Source organism: Vicia villosa, linkage group LG6 (assembly GCF_029867415.1).
Source record: "Vicia villosa cultivar HV-30 ecotype Madison, WI linkage group LG6, Vvil1.0, whole genome shotgun sequence".
Lineage (NCBI taxonomy): Eukaryota > Viridiplantae > Streptophyta > Magnoliopsida > Fabales > Fabaceae > Vicia > Vicia villosa.
Window position 1 is genome coordinate 54,921,921 of NC_081185.1, and position 5,230 is coordinate 54,927,150.

At 31.3% G+C, this 5,230-nt stretch overlaps 1 long non-coding RNA gene across 1 annotated transcript; it reads left to right on the forward strand.

The window, feature by feature from the left end:
* Window positions 1–4,023: 4,023 nt before the first annotated feature.
* Window positions 4,024–4,530, forward strand: LOC131611531 (uncharacterized). The gene is made up of 2 exons (XR_009286962.1): window positions 4,024–4,161; window positions 4,237–4,530. It is a non-coding gene; the product is annotated as an uncharacterized LOC131611531 (long non-coding RNA).
* The last annotated feature ends 700 nt before the right edge of the window (window positions 4,531–5,230 follow it).

The following is a 5,230-nucleotide window of genomic DNA, read 5'->3' on the forward strand; positions in this document are numbered from 1 at the left end:
TTGTGTTTTTTTATGTAACTTCATGATGAACAAAACCCAATACAAGGCTTCGCACCACTTCATTACTTTGTTTAGGTCTGAGCCTTTATTAAGTGTTTTAGATGTTTTTGGTTGGGTATTTTTTAAGGGAATTTAATCTGCGAGTTGAATCACATAGAATGTATGATGTCAAAGAAACAGATTAGGGAATGAATCCCACTCATTTCTCTACATGGATAGAGAAACAGATTAGGGAATGAATCCCACTCATTTCTCTAATAATCGAGAAACAGATTAGGGAATGAATCCCACTCGTTTCTCTAGGTAGTGATCGAGAAACAGATTAGGGAATGGATCCCACTCATTTCTCTCTCACTAAGTGTTCGAGAAACAGATTAGGGAATAAATCCCACTCGTTTCTCTCCCACTTTTAATGTGATTCGCCTCTTCCTTTGTTAAGTGTTTTAAAGTTGAAAAGGAAAATAAACAAAACTAGCCTAAGATGAAAACTAGCCTAATATGATGGGAACCTTTAATTCCTAATGTTGTCATGGTTTCTACCTAATGGTTAGGAGCAAAAAGCGGCATGAAGATATAAGCATAAGCGGAGATCGAAATTACAAGTAAGAATACAAGTAAACAAATGATAGCAAATTAGTGTAAAATGGCTAACATAAACACTTGAAAATATGGTACAAGACATGAAAGTGAACAATGCAAAATAGTACAAAAATCGAATTTAAAATACTATTATTTTTATGGTTTTTTTTATGAGAGGAATTGAGTTCTAATCAGGTAAAAGACTAAAGCAAATAGCCTAAAACTAATATTTTTTATGCATATTTTTTATGTCTAAAATTGTATTAAAGTCTAAAAAAATAGTAGGAGAAAAATTAGCAATTAATCACATAAAAGAAATGGCAAAAAAACTAACTAAAGGTCTAAATCTAACATGAACAGGGGGTGTGAACTTGAAATGATGGTGCAGTAAGCAACACAGGCGCAGAGCCCAATAAGATCAAGGCCCAGGAACGTTTTTTTGTTATCAGATTTTGTAAAGTGGCAAAAATGGCGTTAGGGCCAATGGGGGTGACGAATAGCAAATCAGGCCCAGAGTTTTGTGTGTTTGATCCATGTGTTTCTACCATAATTTATCAATTTATCAATTATATCCTATGTTAAATCAGACTTTATCAACAATTAATCATATCATATTTGTTAAACATTATTCTAAGTTTAAATAAGCAATAAACATTGAAAAGGGAAATTAGGTCAAAATGTGGTATCAGACTTATCTGAAGAAGAAGCTTTCCTCCTCACGAGCAGCAACACTGTGCAGCGGCGGAGACCTCGTCTTCTCCGATCGACGACAATCCGTTCACCACCGCAGCCCAAACACACACCGTCTTTTCTCGTCGGATCTTGATCTTCGGTTTCTCTCTTTTATCTCCCATCGAAACGGCGGCGACGTCGTACTCCGACGGAACTCAACGGCACGCCATCATCTCCTCTCTGAACCGATCAACTCACACCTCTCTCCGCCTCAAACTCATCTCGAATATGCTTCTTCTCTTTTTCTTGATTTTTTTCTGAGTTGTTGTGTTGTTGATCGATCTTGAGTTGATGATTGCAGAATTTGAAGGTTGATGATGAATCTTGAAGAGGTTATGAAGTGTGGTGGTTCTGTGATGAAGATGAAGTGGTTTATGTTGCGTTGATGTTGGTGTGAGGATTGGATGAAGGTGAGTTGAAGATGAATCGAGGAAGAAACCGTTTATTACTCTTTTCTGTTTTCTTTCACTCCATTCTTCTTTGAATTTTCAGGTTGTCCTCGATGAAGATAGAGGAAGATTGAAGGTTAGGTGAAGAAGAATCGAGGTTCGAGGTATGAAGAGTGAGAGATTTGGTGAATGTTGCAGAGGTGGTGAAGAAGGATGAGGGGCTGAGAGATGCAGCAAGGTTGAAGATGATGAAAAAATGGAGATTGAAGGGTGAAGGTGGAAAATGAATCGAGAGAGCAAAGTGATGGAGCAAGTTTTGACTTTATAGAAGTTGAAGGTTAGTTCACAAACTCTGATCTATTCTGAATCTGTTAGGTTGCTGAAAATCGGTTAGGGAGTTAGTTAGATGGTTGTTAACTGGTAGTTATAGGTTGTTTCTGTTATGAATGAATGGTTGAGTCAGTTAAGGGTTGTAACTGAATTCTGTTAGTGGTTGTAACTGACTTGGAAGGTTGGTTATAGCTCTGCTTTTTTTGAATTGGTTAGGAGAAGTTGTAAACTGGATGTTTCCAAAAATCTGTTAGCTGTTGGTAGTTTGGTTTAGAAATAATGATGAGGGGTCTTGAATGATGCTGTTAGATAAGTTTATAGGATGGTAACTGAATTTCTGTTAGTTACAAGATGTGTTAATAGTGTAGAAACGGTTAGACTGGTAAAGTAGTGAAAGGCTGCAAAGTTTTTTTTTTATGTTTAGCAATGTTCATGATTTTGGTACATGTTAGGAATAATGACACTTTTCTTCTGAATTTTCTCTCTACAGGTTTGGGTAGTATTGCGGCGGGAAAACAACCATAGAATCAAGGAGTTGATGTGCTGAATACTTGGAAGCTTTCCATTTACGGAGCATGGCTTGGAGTAGATATTAAGAACACTTATATTTAGCATAAGCTTTCTGTATAACTTTCCATGTAGTATAATGCATATATGGGATGTATTTGATGTAAGGATATTGATTTGTAATGGCACTGTAGTCTCATCCTTGAACTTGTAATTACAATCTGAACTTCTTTTTTCAATATGCTATTGAATGAGGAAAACCTTGTTAGAATGATAACCAAAGATATGGAATCAACATGGCCTTAGTCAGAAGTCGACCTTCATGGTTGACAAAGTGTTTTCAAAGGTCTTCTCTCTTCAACATGTATAAATAACCATAAGAATCTGAATCTCCCAAGACTTGTCATAGGTTAAACTCTTTGTCCAAGTGAACTCACTAAGCATTATACCATAACATATAATGCACAAAATAATTATATCCAAACTTCGTAGGATAAATTCTCTTGATTATTAGACAAATATGGAAATAAACCATGATAAAACTAATGCCTTTAATCCACTCCCCTTGACTTAATGGACCAATATTATTCTAAATGAATGAATGCATGATTTGTTAGATGAATTTAATGGAGGTATGCAAATGAATGAGAAATATAAGCCAGATAGACATAAAATTAGGTGGGCGAATTTTGGGGTGCAACAAGGGGCATACAATATAACCAGTATTTTGCAATGGCAAATAAAACACTTTTAATCAACTGCATCCTACCCGCAAAATTCAGCGGAGTTTGTAAAAATGAATTGTGTTTTTAGATATAAAAATAAGATCTATTACAGTAAAACTTAAATTTTCATACTAAAATACGGAGAGACTTAAATCTAATAAAATTTGAAAAAAAATTGAAAATTAAAGTGACATTTGTGTAGATAATATGATATGAATAAAATAATATAAAAAGAATCAAAAAATTTTTTTCCAGTATTCTAAGGAGTTTATTTATATGGACACTTTTTTAGCTAAGATTGTATAAAGACATTTTGTTAAATTTTATGATATAGAATTAAAATATGTAATGATAAAACCTTTTTGAAACTTTATTAATAATAAAATAATAATAATAAATATTATTTGTGTAGACATTTAAAAAAATGAATTAACATTTTAATATATTAAAATAAGAGCTATTAATGTTAGAATTAAATATTTCCTACAAAAATAAGAATTAAAATTTAATGGAAAAGTCTTTTCAAAAGGGGATAATATACAACAAAATTAATTATACAATAATTAAAAATTCTTATTCATCAATATTTTAAAGAGATATTTCTATTGGGACTCTTTTTAAAGTAAGATTTTATATTGATGGTTTGCTCATTTTTATTATAAAAAAATTATATAAGCTAATGGAAAGACCTTTTGAAAAGTTACAATATTTTATATAAAGAAGGAAGGGAGTATATATATATATATATACATACATATAGATGGATAGATAGATAAAGATATATACACTAGTTGATCTGACCGAAAAATAAAGGGTGAAATTCTACAAAATGACTTTTCGTTTCGACCGCCTCTCTCTTTTCTGTATTTTTATAATTGCTATGGTTTTGCTTTCAGCAGGTAATGAAATAATGTTAGCTTTTAATTTTTAGACTTCTTAACCATTTGGATTAATGAACTCTAATTTGATTGTAGCATCTGTGAAGTCTCAAGATCGCGAGCCAAATAAATGCATACGTAGAAGATGCACAGATTTAGGAGACAATCCAATTTGTAATAAAACTTGCATTGATATGGGTTTCAAATCTGGTGGCAGATGTGTTTATAATACTCCATGGAATGCGAGATGCTGTTGTTTCGAAAACTAAGAAAGAGTTATTGTAATTTATAACCATCAAAATAATAAATAAATAACTCTCCCTTTTCTATTATACATTGCTTGAAGAAAAATGCTGTTATGAAATAAAAAATTATTTACTTTTATTTTTATTATATTTTCAATTATTTATCATTCATTTTTTATAATTTTGTTCATTTACAGTCTCCTGTACTATTTATAAAAATAATCTTGTAGAATTATTTATAGTATTTTTTTTCCACACAATAATTGTTATTCTTTTAGATATTTTTTAAAAAGAGTCAAATAATATTTTAAATAAAAAATGATAGGAATACTATTTAGGTTTTTGAAAGAATTTATATTGGTCAAGTGATGAATTGACGATGGATATTTAGTTTTTAAATATCCATATATATTTGAGATGTAAGATGGAATTTGATAAACAAAAATATATTCTTTTGTTTAATTAGAATTTCACCCGCTTCTTCTTCATTCGTGCTTCATACCATGTATTTTCAAATGAATATAAATTAAGGCATCCTAATGGCTCTAGAGTTTGTGGTAGCTCTTTTGAGAAATATTTCTATTTTTCTTGAAATGTTGTGGCACCCATCCAATTAAATCCGACATCCTCCATTATGTATAAATTTTATCAAAATATCGTTATAGTTATTCGAATTTTTTAAAAAACTTGGTGGTTTTTCGGATATATGGATTAATATAGATGGTTTTTACAAAATTCTTGGTTTCTGGATTTTTGAGATTTCTCTAATATTTGGAATATTTATTGAATTTTTGACAAAATAGATATAAAAGCGTGCGTATATTTTTAAATACTTATTCAATAAA